The sequence below is a fragment of the Globicephala melas genome, chromosome 11 (assembly GCF_963455315.2).
Source record: "Globicephala melas chromosome 11, mGloMel1.2, whole genome shotgun sequence".
In the NCBI taxonomy this organism is placed as follows: Eukaryota; Metazoa; Chordata; class Mammalia; order Artiodactyla; family Delphinidae; genus Globicephala; species Globicephala melas.
Window position 1 is genome coordinate 1,737,998 of NC_083324.2, and position 16,572 is coordinate 1,754,569.

The 16,572-nt window shown below is 50.9% G+C and overlaps 1 protein-coding gene across 2 annotated transcripts in view; it reads left to right on the forward strand.

Annotated features, from left to right (window-relative positions):
* Nucleotides 1–16,572, forward strand: part of RAB7A (RAB7A, member RAS oncogene family) — a 93,802-nt gene that overhangs the window by 25,178 nt on the left and 52,052 nt on the right. The window contains exon 1 of one of the 2 annotated variants that reach the window (XM_030849260.3): nucleotides 9,973–10,194. The exons of the other annotated variant lie outside the window; for it this stretch is intronic. The gene's annotated coding sequence lies outside the window, so the exon portion shown is untranslated. Of the gene's footprint in view, nucleotides 1–9,972; nucleotides 10,195–16,572 lie in introns of those variants that run through there. 2 annotated transcript variants of the gene reach the window in all.

The window sequence follows — 16,572 nt, forward strand, 5'->3', positions numbered from 1 at the left end:
TCTCAATGTCTTATAATATAAATATGAAATGTGCTCTGGGTAGCAGATTTCTTAATGACATTAAAAAATTTGAAGTGTAACATACATAGGAAAAAGCATTCAAATAATAAGTAAGTGTATAACTCAGTAAAATTCTCCCCAAGTGGAGTATAAATGCCATGCAATTCCAGTCTATATTCTAGCAGAATTTTTTGGGGTGGAAATTGACAAGTTGATTCTAAAGTTTACATGGAAATGCAAAAGGCCAACAATAGCCAAGGCCATCCAGGAGAGGAGGAAGGAAGTTGGAGGGCTCTCACTGCCAGATATCAGGATCTATAATGTAAGTATAGTGATTAGTGTGGTACTGGCATAAAGATGGGTAAACAGATCATGGAACAGGACAGTCTAGAAATAGACCCGTAAATACCCAGTCATCTGATTTATGGCAAAGGTGACACTGGAGAGCAGTGGGGAATGGGCCATCTTGTGAACAGATCTTTCAGGTCCCAGCTGCTCCGTGAGCACTGCCATCTCTGTTGGGCCTGCATCCCGCACAGGCCGTGTGTGAGTTTTCCGCAGAGCCCTTTGGGGCCGTCCCACAGCTCAGGTCCGTGATGAGGGAGGGCTGACTCAGGTTTGAACTCTTCCTGCCCCTCTGGCTCATCCTCTTCAGGTGCCCCGTCCCTGGCCAGCCCTCCTGGCTGCGGAGCCAGTGAGGGAGCTGTGGTCTCCGGCCTCCACGTTGGCCCCCGTGATTCTTCCCGCCGGGGTTCATGTCCTTCCGTGGTCCCCTCTCCCACCGAATGGGAGCTGACCTGTGTGACCAGCTGAGTTCTGTGGAGGTGATGACACAGGACTTCAGAGGCTCGGTCCTATCCGACGTTCCAGCGTCTACCTCAGTTCTTCAGATCGTTTTCTCAGGGGGAAGCCAGCTGCCGTGTTGTGTGGACACAAACAGCCCTATGGAAATAAGCTGATTGGTCAGCACCGGTCGGCCAGCGTGTGAGCGAGCCCCAGGCAGGCCTTCAGATCATCCTTCACGGCTCTCAGCTGAGGCCCCAGACAGCACGGAGTAGAGATAAGTCATGCACGTGACCTTCAGTCTGACCTCCTGGCCCACAGGGATCATGAGATAAGAAATGACCCCAAGTTTATGGCCCTCAGGTTCGGGAGTGTTTAGTTTTGTCGTAGTAGATTGCTGATACAGAGGCTCAAGCCTGCTGCCCTTCGGACCAACCCCTTGACTCGGAAAGGCCTGCCTAGTGGCTTTACCCACGCAGGTTTGCAGGCAGCCGCCCTGCAGCCTCCTCTTTGAGCCCCTCTCCTGTCCCTGCCGGGAAGGCAGAGGACAGGATCCACACACCTGCTGCCCACGACGCAGAGGTTCCCTTGGGGAATGAGATGCCAGTCCGTCCTGCTTCCCCCACCCCAGCTTTACACCTCACCTTGGCAACGGCGGGGGAGGGAAGCCCAGTACTCTGGGCTCAGCAGCCCTGTGACTGCAAGAATTCCCTCTGTCCCCTCTGCCCACGATTCTGCTGCTGCTGCTTGTGTGGGTAGGGGAGGAGGGGAGCCGTCGTGGCGGGGCCAGTCCTGCCGCTTCTCTGTGCCTGTGCGCCCCCGTCTCAGCCGATGTCCTAGTCATCCGAAGTGTCAGATCCTCCATGCTCTTTGCCCTCAATTTTGGATCTTGGCTGTCAATACGAGGAAAACAGGAAAAGGCCCTGTTGACATCTGGATCAAAGGCATTCACGACCCACCACGACCCAGTCTTTGTGCGTGAGTTTCCTTACTGCTCCTGCTTCCTTCCCTTGAACGCTGTTCTCCAGGAACACTAAGCCGTCAGCAATTTCTGGAATGAGTTATGTCATGTGCTCTCTTTTCTCTAAACGTTCGCACCCAGCTGTCCCTCCCAAGCAGTCGCCTTCCTCTTGGCCCAGCAGGTTCTTAATCATCCTTCATGAGTCACCGCAGCACCTCCGGCTCTGGGAAGCCCTCCTTGACTACTCTGTCTCCCAGGCTACCTCAGGTGTTTCTCCTGGGCCGCCCTCGCTCCTTCACTTCCTGTACCCAGCGATCACCACGCTGTATCAGTGGCAGAGGCAGACAGCTCCCCAGCGAGGTTTGCTCTCCCTCTTCTGGAGTGCACAGCTGTTGCCTCACCTGCGCCCCTGTTTCGTAGGTCCTCATGCATCCAGGTGTGCAGCATGACTAGCTCTTACCAAAGTAACACGAGCAGAGGTGGCATGTGTCCCTTGCACACCCAGGCATCAAGAAGAAGATGTACCATCTCCACGAAGTTCTACCCCTGCTACCAGCTCTATCTAGACGATGGCAAGCCCCTTGGGAATGGTGTGGCCACAAGGGAGAATGAGCCCAGTCCCCACGTCAGTGTGTGTAGGAAAGCCACCTGCTTCTGTTTTGTTTGAGATCTGACTCATTTGGAGGCCTATTTGTTATAGCAGGTAGGGTTGCCTTCTGTAACACAGTACCGTGACGGTGTGTTTACCAATATATTCTTTTTTTAAAAAATCTTATTTATTTATTTATCTTTGGCTGCGTTGGGTCTTCATTGCTGCGTGCGGGCTTTCTCTAGTTGCAGAGAGCCAGGGCTACTCTTTGTTGCAGTACGAGGGCTTCTCATTGCAGTGGCTTCTCTTGTTGCGGAGCACGGGCTCTAGGCGCGTGGACTTCAGTAGTTGTGACACGCAGGCTCAGCAGTTGTGGCTCGTGGGCTCTAGAGTGCAGGCTCAGTAGTTGTGGTGCATGGGCTTAGTTGCTCCACGGCGTGTGGGATCTTCCCGGACCGGGGCTCAAACCCGTGTGCCCTGCGTTGGCAGGCAGATTCTTAACCACTGCACCACCAGGGAAGTCCCTACTAATATATTCTTGATGAACTAGCCTTAAAGGAAAGGGGGGAATTCTTTATGTGAAAGGAGAGGAGTAGGGGGATGGGAGAGCAATGAATTTGTCAGTCGTTCAGTGAATATTCGCTGAGTATCTGTCATGTCCCAGGCACTGTTCCAGGCGTTGAAATCACAGCATCAAACCAGGTAGACAAGGTCCCTGCTCTCAGGAAGGGGGAATTCTAGGAGGAGGGAGAATTTCCCCATAAAACAAGGAAACGAATAATTACAGGGGATCCTTGCTCATTGAGGTGCTTTGGAGACAATGTAACAACGTAACAAGGTTATATTGGCCCGTGAGGGCCTCCCTGTAGTGTCATTTGAGTTCAGTGGTAAGAAGGATCCAACCCGGAGAAGATCTTGGAAACGGGGGCAGGGGGACTGTCTGGGCCAGGGGAGCTGGATGGGCAGTGGCAGGGGCAAGCTCAGTGTATCTGGGAGCCGGAAGAAGCTGGTGCGGCAGGAGCGGCCTGATGCCAGGAGACAGGGAGGCCGGGGGCCGGGGTCACTCGCCACCCACTGCCCTGCTTTGTTTCTGTTCCCCACACTTATTACCATGTAATATACCATAATATTTTATTTCTTTATTTGGTTGAGCCGGTTCTTAGTTGCGGCCAGCGGGCTCCTTAGTTGTGGCATGCGAACTCTTAGTTGTGCCATGCATGTGGGATCTAGTTCCCTGACCAGGGATCGAACTTGGGCCCCCTGCATTGGGAGCACAGAGTCTTAGCCACTGGACCACCAGGGAAGTGCCTAATATACTATATATTTCGCTTATTTACATGGTGAAATTCTGTGTCTGCCACTAGAATATAGGTTACATGAAGGCAGGGATTTTTGTCTGTTTTGTTCTCTGCTGTCTCTCCAGTGCCCGCCATGCAGTAAGTGCTCAAGCTACGTTTGTTGAATGAATAAATAGATGAAAGATACAAAGGCCAGATGATGTAGGGCCTTGAAGGCCGTTCCGGGGGGATGGAAGGTGCACACGGGGGGCCCGTGTTGGTCAGGTGAAGGCAGGACGAGACACCCACAGCTTGTCAGGATGGAGCCGCAGGAGGGCTTCAGTGCACAGCATAGGAAGAACGACGGGTGGAGGCGGGCGCCCCCCGTCCCCACAGTGCTTGTTAATCTGAAGCACAGAGTCTGAAAGAGTCAGGCGCAGTGACCCCGAGAAGGGGCACCCGCAGAGACGCGGCCCATGGGAGAGAACGTGGGAGGGCCACAGCTGCTGAGGGCGCAGCGCCTGCCTCCCAGCCCGTTGACTTGGGGTAGTGGGGCAGCTCTCCAGCAGTGGCTGCACTGACCCCTTGCCTCTGGCCTGGCCACCTCGCCCCTCCTAAGGTCGTTGACGTGCTCGTCCATCCTGGGCCGTGAGTGGGGCGGAAGTTGTCATCCTCGTGCCACAGAAGAGGAAACTGAGGCTGAGTTGTCACCAGGGCTCTTTTGGATGCAAGTGACAAACATCTACTTGAACTGCCTCGTCTTACCTCAGCTCCCCGGAAAACAGAGCCTGAGGCCCGGCTTCACGTGCTGCTGCTTTATGCCGGGTTCAGGACCTGGCAAACCAGGCGGGGAGCGGGAGGGAAGTGCGAGGTGAATGTTATGCTGGCGTGATGCTCAGCAAGGACCGCCGCCAGGTTGACACAGGACGCCGCCACGTGGGAATTCCGATGAACACGAACGATGTTTTAGTACCAGTATTTTTATTTGCTAATTCTGACAAACTTATTCGCACACGCCGTCCCCAGGAAGGCCGTTAGGAACAGCCACTGGGGAAGGTGGGAAGGTGACAGCAGACTCTCCTCTCAGCTCCCCACTTCCGGCATCCGTCCTGTTGGCCAGTTTCCCGGTGGGGATGTCCACGACCTACGTTTCTGGGCTGCGGTTACTAGGGGAGCCGAGGCCTCTGAGCTTCCAGGCAGGTAGGACCTGGGCCCTGCAGCTGCTCGGCTCCATGGAGACCAGCCCCAGAGCGGCTGGGGCTCCCCAGTAAGCACGTGGCAGAGGCTGGGGGGCAGGGAAGACTCGGGCATCTCTGGATGAAGTGTCCCTGGCTGTGACCCTCTGACGCGTCCCTGCCGCCCCACTTTAGCTCTGCCGCACGCGGGCTCTGCTCTCCAGGTGACAGGAAGCCCCCAGCAAGTCTAGGCATGGCTGACTCTTTCTCCTGGGAAAAAGTCGTCTTTCTCCCAACAGGTCTGCTCCCTCCACCCCCCAAAAAAGACTGTGATGCTCTGGAGCTGCTCGAGTGCCCGTCCGTGAAAGGGTCACTGTGGGCAGAGGGCTGCAGTGCAGCCTTGTGGGCAGGAAGGCTCTGGAAAGCAGCCTGTGGCTAGTTGTCGGAGGAGCAGGGTCTAGGGTGATGTGTGGTTGTCTTTTTGTGGGCGTTCCACACACACACACACACAGCCCACTGGCACCTCCTGGAGCTCAGGGACTTGGGCTGGTTCATCTCTGTGTCCCTGTGGTCAACCTGGAAGCTGTGCTGTGCGGCATGTGGGATCTTAGTACCGTGACCAGGGATCGAACCCACACCCTCTGCAGTGGAAGTGCAGAGTCCTAATCACTGGACCTCCAGGGAAGTCCCTAATTACATTTTTTTTTAAAAATATATTTATTTTTGGCTGTGTTGGGTCTTCGTTGCTGCGCATGGGCTTTCTCTAGTTGCAGGGAGCGGGGGCTACTCTTCATTGTGGTGCACGGGCTTCTCATTGCAGTGGCTTCTCTTGTTGTGGAGCACGGGCTCTAGGCACGCGGGCTTCAGTAGTTGTGGCTCTCGGGCTCTAGAGCACAGGCTCAGTAGTTGTGGCAGTCCCTACTTACTTTTGAATGAATGGATGAGTGATCACATCTTAAAGAAAAGTGCCTGAAGCCACCACCCAGAAACCGACATGTAACTCTGGTCTCCCCCACATGTGATGGAGCACCTTGGAAGTCACATTCACGTGTGAGTCCGCAGTGACCCAGAGAGGCGGGCTCATCAACACCATTTCAGAACGAGGACACTGGGGCCCAGGGAGCTCAGAAGAGTACCTCAAAGGCACAGGGCTCCGGCTGAGTGCTGGGCTCAGGGTGGAGGACCACCCAGCCTAACTCCTGGGCTAGTGAAAACTGCCAGGGGTGGAACCCTTGAGCCAAACCATCTGTGTTTGAATAGAAAATCTCAGAGAACTTTATCAGTCATGCAAAGCTGCACCACACAGAAAAATTCAACATTTGACCCTGCGTTGAATTGGTCAGACATGTACCCAGCGGGTGCTGGGCCATTGAGGCAGGCCAGGGCAGGTGCTGGTCCCCAGGCTGCACGAGGAGGGAGTGAATCAGCAGACATCAAGCAAGCAGTATCCTGGGGCTGCGGCGGGCCTGGACGGGCCATGGGTTGCCGTGGGAACAGGGGAAGGGCCGCAGTGAAGCAGCCTGTGAAGGGAGACACACCTCACACATAGACACGCACACGCTCTGCTTCAGACCCTCCCCGGACTTCTCCTCACACGCAACACACATGTCAAAGGCCTTCCCACCACCCATGAGATTCTGCGTGAGCCAGCTCTGCCCGTCTCCCCACCCCCTCTCTTCCCTCTCTCCCTTCCTCATTCTGCCCAACCACACTTGAACAGGACACCTTGTCCCTGCACAAAGCTATTGCCTCTGCTGTTCCCTTGTCCCGTAACACCTTCTGCTCAGGTAATCTCAGCAGGGTCGCTCCATCTTGTCAACAGGTCTCTCTGCTCAAATGTCACCTCCTTAGGGAGCCTTTCTCACCACCTGTGTCGAATGTCACCTCTCCTCCAACTTCCCTCACTGTCCGAGAAGCCCATCTTATCGCCTGCATCCCATTTATCACTCTGTGGATTTCTTTTTTTAATCTAAATATTTTTTAATTAGAAAAAATTTATTTATTTATTTGGCTGCACCGGGTCTTAGTTGCGGCACGCGGCATCTTCGTTGCCGTGTGCAGGATCTTCAGTTGCGGCGTGCGGGGATCTAGTCCCCTGACCAGGGATCGATCGAATGTGGGCTCCCTGCATTGGGAGCGCAGAGTCTTAACCACTGGACCACCAGGGAAGTCCCTAATTTAAATATTTGGTAGTTAATACAGTCCCATAGTTAAAACTTAAAGATAATATAGGGACTTCCCTGGTGGCGCAGTGGTTAAGAATCCGCCTGCCAATGCAGGGGATATGGGTTCGAGCCCTGGTCCGGGAAGATCCCACATGCTGTGGAGCAAGTAAGCCCGTGAGCCACAACTACTGAGCCTGCGCTCTAGAGCCCGTGCTCCGCAACAAGAGAAGCCACCACAATGAGAAGCCTGCACACCGCAACGAAGAGTAGCTCCCGCTCACCACAACTAGAGAAAGCCTGCGCAAAGCAACGAAGACCCAACGCAGCCAAAAATAAATTTATTAGGGAAAAAAAAGTAAGGCCAACCCAAATGCAAAAGGAAGGGAAGTAGATTCCACAACTCAAAGGAAGGAGGAACAAAGAATTTACCACTTTTTTAAATCTATCGTGGTCTACCTTCAGGATACAGATTTTGTCTAGTTCTCCTGTGTGCCAGATATGCTCACCTCCTCCCAGAGGCCCTAAAAATCTCATCCCAGTACATCACTGGCTCATAGTGGATCTTGTGTAAATCAGGTCCTGGTGCAAATGAGGCTCCTCAGAAGATGAAGTTCCTGTGATTCCTCAAGAACAGTTTCTTGAATATGTTTCTCTTGATCTGAAGACCTGTGAGCTACGGGCATGTTTTCTACTCTCCACAGCACAGAGCCAACAAACAGAGTTGACAAGCATATGACAACCGGAGCAGACCCTTCTTTTCAAAAGGGGAAAAACAGGAGTGACATAGCTACGACTGGGTCACAGCAATTTTGAAATCCAGTTAGGCACATGTTGTCAGTTTTCTGATAAGGGTCCAATCCCGCTCCTTGGGAATAATTCTCTGCAGCTCCCGACTCCACCTTCTTGGCTGATGGGTTTCTTCGGAGTAGTCCTTTCTTTTTCATGAGAAATAGCCATGTTTGCATTTGAATGGCCATCTTGGTCTGCTTCTTAGAAAGCTGGGGGTTCACAGGTCTCTTTATTTTTGTGCTCTGCCTTTTTCTGTGTTCTCTAGTTGTTTCTTTAAGCCTAGCATGTTGAATGGCTGCAGAGTGGGGTGGAATTACCATAATTCTTGGCTTCGGAGTCCATTTCCAACTTGCATTGCCCTGAATACTCTATAAATGGTACTCACTGAGCATCTACTGTGCCCCAGCACTGTTCTAATCAAGGATATGGCAATGAATGAAACAGACAAAATCCCTACCCTTACGGAACTGCCATTCTAGTGGGGGAGAGGGACAGTAAGCAAACAAGAAAGCAATATGAAGAAACAAGAAAGCAGGAAGGGAGATAGCAAGTGGATGTTTTATGTCTAGTGTGATAGGAAGAGGAACTTCAGTTTTATTTAGGGAAGGCCATTCTCACTGAGAAGATGACATTTAAGTCAAAACATGAAGAAAGTGACGGAGTGGCCATACAGATATCTGAGGGAAGAACTGTCCGGATCGAAAGAAATACAACGGCAAAGGCTTTAGTTACACGTGTGCCTTCTCTTTTCTTAAACTAGTGTAGTCTGAGCAGACTGATCAGAGGGGATGTTAGAAGGAGATGAGGTCCGAGAAGTATCTAAGGGGTCAGGACTTTTTTTTTTTTTTTTTGGCGTTTTGCAGGATCTTAATTCCCCAACCAGGGATCCAACATGGGCCCTTGGCAATGAAAGCGCAGAGTCCTAACCACTGGACTGCCAGAGAATTCCCAGGATAGGACCTTTTGTTTGTAAAGCCTTTAGTTTTTATTCTGACCTATGGGAATAGTTTGAGCAGGAGAATGACATGGTTTGACATTTTTATAGAATTACTCTGGCTACTGTGTTAAGACTGGATAGGGAATGAGGTGGGAGCAGGAAACCAAGGTTGTTGCCATAATCCAGGTGAGAAATGATGGCGGTTCAGAAAAGGGGGAGTCACATTCCGGATATCTTTTGAAGCTTGTGGATGAGGGGTCCGAGAGAAGGGGAGTTGAGTTAGTTTCCTAGAACTGCTGTCACAAATCATCACAAGTTTGGTAGTTAAAACAACAGAAATGGGCTTCCCTGGTGGCGCAGTGGTTGAGAGTCCTCCTGCCGATGCAGGGGACGCGGATTCGTGCCCCGGTCCGGGAAGATCCCACATGCCGCGGAGCGGCTGGGCCCGTGAGCCATGGCCACCGAGCCTGCGCGTCCGGAGCCTGCGCGTCCGGAGCCTGTGCTCCGCAACGGGAGAGGCCACAACAGTGAGAGGCCCGCGTACCGCAAAAAAACGCAAAAACCAAAAAAAACAAATACGTTCTCTCAAATACAAAAGTCTAAACTCAACACCGTTTCTCCCCGCTCTTGCTGCTGGCATTCTTTGGGTTGTGGCTACTCACTCCAGCCGCTGACTCCATCTCCACGTGGCCTTCTCTTCTCTGTGTCTCTTATAAGGACACTTGTCATTGGATTTAGGGCCCCCCCATGGTAATCCAGGATGGTCTCTCTCCAGATCCTTAATTACACCTTCAAATACCCTTTTTCCAAATCAGGTCACACCCACGGGTTCCAGGATGTGTAGGAGGGGTCACTATTCAACCCACTACGGGGATCAAGAATGATTCCAAAGTTTTTGTACCCAGCAACCAAAAGAATGAAGTTTGCATGAACCAGTAAGAAAAGGCTATGAGAGGAGCATGTTTTTGAAGATGGAGCCAAAGTTCTGAGTAGATTCTAATGTGTGCAGGTGGAGCTGGAGCTGGGTAGGGTGCCCCGTCCTTCGCAGAGCTCTAGTGGGTTCAATTTCTTTGCTTCTCTTTTGGTGCTAAGTTCAGGGGCTGAGGCATCGGTGGGTGGGTCCAGCATGGCGCCACCCTGCTCCCGGCCGGGCCTCAAAGATGGCCGCAGCCACTGGGGGCAGACATGTTTTGGCCACGTGACCCAGGCCCAGGCCCGAGGCGGCTGAACTTGACGCACGGTAGAGGCGGGGCTCCTCCCCCGCAGCCCTGGCGTCGAGCGTCTCGTGACAGGTACTTCCGCTCGGGGCGGCGGCGGTGGCGGAAGTGGGAGCGGAGCCGGAGTCTTGGCCATAAAGCCCGAGGCGGCGGCGGCGGCGGCGGCGTTGGAAGCTTGGACAGGCCGAGGAGCCCGCAGGAATCGGAGCTTGGACTTTCCTTCGCTCCTGTCGACCCCTCGTCTCCTCCTCGGCGGAGCCCTCGCGACGCGCCCGGCCCGGAGCCCAGCGGAGCGGCCGCGGTAAGTGGCGGCCCGGCCCCATCCCCCTCCCGGCCCTAGGTCGCCGGTGCGCGCCGTCCGCGTCTTGGGCAGGCCCGGCCCGGCCTCTTGGGGAGCTCCGTGTCTTCGGGCCCGGCGTCAGGCCGGCCGAGCGTCCGCGGGGGTGTCAGAGGTCGCCGGGTGTGACCCCAGCTGGCGGCGCGCACGCCTGTTTCCCGGGGCGTCCGGCCCGAGACTGCCAGGGCGACCTAGCCTGGGCGGCCCGGCACTGGGGCGGCGGCCGAAGGCGGGGGCCGGCCGACCAGCGGCGGGGGCGCCGCCCACCATGCTCCGGTGCCAGGCAGAGCCGCGTGCCCGCCGTCCGGTCCTACCGATGCGGATGAGGGTCCCCGACGCCGCGAGTCCACGGAGACCCGGGTCACGTGTCCCGGGCTCCCTCGGGCGCCTCGGGCTCCCGCGACTGGGAGCTTTTTATCACAAAGACGTTACGGTGAGGCGTGGAAGAAGTTTCCAAACTTGCTGGGGGAGAGACGGTGGCTGGGTGCAGAGCTGTGTTTGGTTCGGACCGCGGCGGGGCCCGCTTAGGGCGTTCAGTTCGGGCTTCCCCGAAAGGAATGGTTCGCAAAACTGGGAAAATTGAAAGTAACAGTAGCAAACATTGGAGCGGTTACTGCATGTTAGGCAGCGTGGCGATATTTCTGCACCGATTATTGTATTTAATTCTCAGAATAGACTTCTCAAGTACCATTACTGTGCCCACTTATAGATAGGGAAATGGAAGATCGGAGAGGTTAAGTCATTTGCCCAAGGTCGCAGAAGTAATAAGTTATGGAGCGGAGATTTGAGTCCAGGCGCCCAGACTCCAGAGCACTGTGCTCGGCCTCCGGATTGTACTGCTTTCTGATGCCCCTGAAGCTTGTGAAGTATCTTTTGCCACCTGGTATCTGTCTCTCTCCGCCTCCTTTCTTTCTAGTGATGTCATTTTGGAAGCCTTTTCTGGTGCCATTAGTTCTGCCTTAAAACCATAACATATTCCATTTGCAGTTGTGAGTTTTAACACAGTTTTTTGTTTTCAAGTAGTGTAGTGCCAGTAAACTGGGAGCTCTAGCATCATAGCAGAGTACTCAATTGAGGTTTGAAAGTTTTTGTTACCTACGTCTTCTGTCAAATGAGTTGGGCTGGCAGTCCTGCCATGTGGTTCTTTCCTGTTGAAAATACTGTATCTTCTCTTTGGATTCCAAAAGAACAGGCTCTTGTCTCTTCCTTGTGACTGAAGCAGCTGATTACCCGCATGACTTCTCATCCATGGATTGATAAAGTCTTCTTTTGGTGTGCTTCTCTCTCCAGACTTAGGAGAGTTTGTTCAGATTTGAGTCTAAGAACTGGAAAGTGAGTTGTGAGTACTTCTGAAGATCCTGTCCAAGCCCTGTTGTAGTCTGATTTCTTTTCTTTTGTTTTTAAACTTTGTTACCCAGCCTGATATACTTAAGTGGGTATTAAGTGTGGTAGCCTTAAGTATTGTTTGCATTTAGAGGAGTGTAACGATGAGTAGCGTTTCATCCATTCATCAGCTGTTTTGAGTATCTACCATGTATCAGGCATTGCCTGTTGACTCAGGGAGATAGACCTGGTTCCTATCCTCAAGGACTTTAAAGATGGTGAGTGATCACGGCCAGGAATTCTCTTGTGGAATGGCTTGGCGGTAGAATTTGAGATTTTTTTGTAAAAGGAGTTATTTTTCATCTCAGCAAGTGCATTCAGAGTAATCCAGGCAGCACGGTGTTCTGGGTAACTTGAAAGCCTTGTTCATTTTAACAACAGCATTTGATTTGGTTTGCTTTTGAAGAGAGTTCGTAGAAGATAATACCACAGTTTCTAAATTGGTCGTGTTTTTTGAAGGGTAATTTTCATCTCTAAACTTGTTTTACCTTTTGCTCTCCAGCATTTTTTGTTGTTCACTGAAGAGGGGGTTGGTGTCACTGTCATCTTACAGTGCGAATGTCAGCTTCGGGGGCTGTCTGAGCAGAGGTGCACTTGGCAGGCTGGGGCTGCTGCTTTAGCCGACAGTGAAAGTTTCATGTGCCACCTCCCAGTCTCAGTACCAGTATCATCCTAGATAAAACCCTCCGCCACCCCACGTCCCACAAGTCCTCTGGTTCCCCTTCTTTAACAGGGGACGTGAGTTTTGCATTTGTGGTAGAATTTCAGGAGTAGACAAACAGAAGGGGGAGTGGAATATAGAAGATACTCTAAAACAGCTTTATTTGGACATTTTTTCAGGTAATTGTTAGCAACCTCATGGAGCAAAAATATTTCTTGGTGCCAACCAGGCCTAACCCCTGCCCCAAACCCCATAAACAAAGAGCATTGCTTTATAGTACAGTGTGGCTTTGAATCCACTTCCTGACCCCACCATCAAGCGAAGCAGAACGTTTTGGTTGTTTGATTAGCTTATAATAAATTTCCAAAGGGACCTGCCCTGAGAACATCCTTGCCCTTCGGTTTGGCGTTAGTCTTTCTATGCAAAGGTGTAGCAAACCCAGACCACACACGTGGGAGAGCCCTTTTATGCACTATTTCTCTCTGAGATTTGACGTAGATATTTACCATTATTACTGTCATGAGTTGTCTGGCTCTCCATCTACGTAATTCACATATGGCTAAGGAGAACTCACCAGGCTGTTGGTCTGGGAGTTAGAGTCCGGGTGTTCCGGGGAAGTCTGGAGGAGTCCTCCTGCATGAGGCCCAGACGGTGGTTCACCTGGCACTGATGTCATGCCTGAAGGAGGCTGGAGCTGGGGAAGTTAGCTCCCCCCACTTCGCTGCTCCTGGCTTTCTGCTGCTTCCTGTCTCCCCTGTAAGGTGGCGGTTGTATTCCCGGCATTTGTTCCTCTGCGTGATCACACCTGCGTCTGTGACTGCCGTCTGCTAGAGCTGTGTGCTTCTGTCTGCAGTTTGCTGCGATGTGTTGATCTCTTCAGTTATTTGCTCTCGCACCTTCCTTGTATTTTCTGCTTTTTCCTTCCCGCATATGGCATTAAACACAGAAAAATAGTTTGCACTTATATTTTAAAACTTGTTAATGGCGGCTGTGGTTAGTGTGATTTGTGAATCAAAAGTAAAAGTGATGCGGTGCGGGAAATCAGAACAGGCTTTTTAGCACTGTCTCCGACTAGTTTCAATTTTAGTACTCCAGGCTGTGATTTCAGAAACAATTTAAGAATAGCTACTTGCAGAATGTCTCCATGGGGGAGGAAGAGAGCTTGGGAGTTGGTTCCAGTGGTGACATGCAGTATTGGCCTTGTTCATCTCCGTGAAGATGCAGGGCTTAATGCAGGGGATCTCAGGCCTTGCCCGGGGCTCTCTGTTTTGGTGATGTCGTCACTGCCGCGGAGATCAGTCTCACTGATTCTGTTGTCCATATCCTGGTTGTCTAGGACTGCTTGCTGTCCGCACAGAGCACGTTTGAGGAAGCCCATCAAGGGAGGCAGGGACCTTGCTTGGCTCTCAAGTGGCCTTGCGTGCGTGCCCGTCCCCAGGTGCAGGGAAGTGCCTTCTCTGGTCTCCCCACCCTCTCACAGCCAGAGGGCTTGCTCTTACTACTGCCTTTCCTGGACTTAAGCTCAGCTCAGTTAGGGAATACTTTAAAATTTCCATTGTGAAGTAAAAAGTTACATCATTGGTTTCCAATCTTGGTATGCAGTTTTAATTTTAAAAATTTATTACCATTTGAGTTGTTTTGAGAGTACACAACAAAGCTACTATGAATTAACCTTTAAAAAACCTGATTGTAATAGCACAGACTTTATGAAAAATAATGCCTTCTTACATGTGCTATTCAGTCAGGCTACCGGCAGTTCTCTGTGTACTTACAGGCCAGGGGACCCAGAAATAAATCTGGGTCGTTTGGGCAGCCCACAGGTTGAGCCACGTTAAAGTCCTCCAGCCTGTCCTGTTCAGTTGATGGTTGTTAAAGAACGTTCTTTTTTTAAAAAAATTAATTATTTATTTATTTTAGGCTGCATTGGTTCTTCATTGCTGTGTGCGGGCTTTCTCTAGTTGTGGTGAGCTCGGGCTACTCTTTGTTGCAGTGCACGGGCTTCTCATTGCGGTGGCTTCTCTTGTTGCGGAGCATGGGCTCTAAGCATGCAGGCTTCAGTAGTTGTGGCGCATGGGCTTAGTTGCTCCACGGCATGTGGGATCTTCCCGGACCAGGGCTCGAACCCGTGTCCCCTGCATTGGCAGGTGGAGTCTTAACCACTGCGCCACCAGGGAAGTCTGCATTCATGTTTTGTAGAAACTTTTCCTACATGGTATTTGTCTTTCAGTGTTTTTTAATGTTTGCCTAGTGCTTAACAGTTCACATAGGATTTCACCTGGTGTTCACAGCAGCCCTGCAGGCTTAAGAGGGTGGCCGAGCCTGGGTGCTCAGGTGGCCCGGCTACTCTAATGCTAGTCTGGGTCTCCTGAAACACAGCTGAGGCTCTTTCTGATGCACCAGCCTGGCTGTTTGATTATTCATGATTGCTGTAAAGCACTCAGCATTTGACTCCTTATGAAAACGTATCTTTCTTCCACTGTTTTTTATTTAAAATGACATTTCTCTTTTGCTGATTATTAAATAAGTCATTTCTTTTAAAGAAAAAGGTAGGAAAATTCAGAAGTAAAAAGAAGAAAAATTCAATTCACTACTCTGAGGCAGACTGGAGTGTTAACTGGTTATTTAATTCTTATGAATGTATACTTTAATGAGATTCAATTTTTAAAGTATGGTATGAGAGATTAACTTTGGAGGGCCCTGGATATTCTTTGGATCCTTTGACTTGTGGGACCCCTCTAGATAAACACTCAGTGGTGGGAAGCTGGGATCCGGAGACTAGCTGTATTTTTCAAATGTTTAGTGGCAACAGGTGAAGAACCTGATGCATTCAGTACCATAATGAGGTTTTTTTGCTGTGGTGACAATGGATCAGTAAGTTGTTGCAACTTGTCATTTCTACATTTTAGTGAACTGTGAATTTGCAGTAGGGCATATGAAAAGCGTACAGATAAATGAACAACTTCGAGAGTTTTCATAAACTCAGAAATAAGCCCCCTTGTGCCTCCTTCAGGTCATTGTCATCCCCTCCTGCTGCTTTTTAAAAAAATGTTCTAGTTTTCCATTTACCTTTTTTTTTTAATATTCATTTATTTATTTAGGCTGCACTCAGTCTTAGTTGTGGCATGCGGGCTCTTAGTCATGGCATGCATGCAGGATCTAGTTCCCCAACCAGGGATCGACCCCTGGATCCCTGCATCGGGAACTTGGAGTCTTACCCACTGTACCACCAGGGAAGTCCCTCCTCCTGCTGATTTTTAACACTGTAGTTTAATTTTGTCTGACTCGACTTTGTGTAAATCATACACTGTGTATCCTTTTGTATCCCTTTCTTTGAGTCATTGTTGCCTGTGAGATTTTCTGTTGGGTGCAGTGGTAACTCCATTTTCATTGCTCAGTAGTATTTGATTATATGATACACCGTAGTGTTTTTATTAACTTATTGATGGGCATTTGGGTAGCTTGTAGTTTGTGGCTGGTAAAAATAATGCTGTATCGGGACTTCCCTGGTGGTTCAGTGGTTAAGATTCCACGATTCCACTGCAGGGGGCACGGGTTCAACCCCTGGTCAGGGAAGTCCCACATGCCACGCGGTGCGGCCAAAAAAAAAAAAATGCTGTATGAATATTCTTGGTTTGTCTTTTGATGACTGTATGCACACATTTCCATAAGTTAATGCTGAGGAGTGGAAAGTTTTAGCGTGTGTATCTGTATATTGCTAGGGCTGCTATAACAAATACCACAGACTGGGTGGCTTAAACAACAGAAATTTACCTTCTCATGATTCTGGAGCCTAGAAGTCCGAGATCGAGGTGTTGGCCGGGTTGGTTTCTTCAGAGGCCTCTTTCCTTGGCTTGTAGGTGAGCATCTTCTCCTTGTGACCGCATATGGTCTTTTCTCTATAGGGGTCCGTGTCCTAACCTCCTCTTACAAGGACACCAGTCTGATGAGGGCCCACCCTCATGACCTCGTTTAACTTTAATCACCCCTTTGAGAGCTCCGTCTCCAAATACAGTCATATTTTGACATTTTGAGGTACCAGAGGGTAGGACTTCATAAATTCTTGGGGGGGTGGGGTGGGGGACAAAATTCAGTCCGTAACGGTATGTGCTGCACCTCGGTAGACACTGCCAGCTTTCCAAGGCTGTATCCTGCTTTACACTCCCATCAGCGGTACGTGAGAGTTCCAGATATTCCACATCTTTGCTGACGCTTATTTTCATTTTGCCCTGTGGTGCTAGCATCGTATCTCCCTCCAGTACCAGCATGGGGAATCCTTGAGGGGGTGGGGAGGTTGTTTC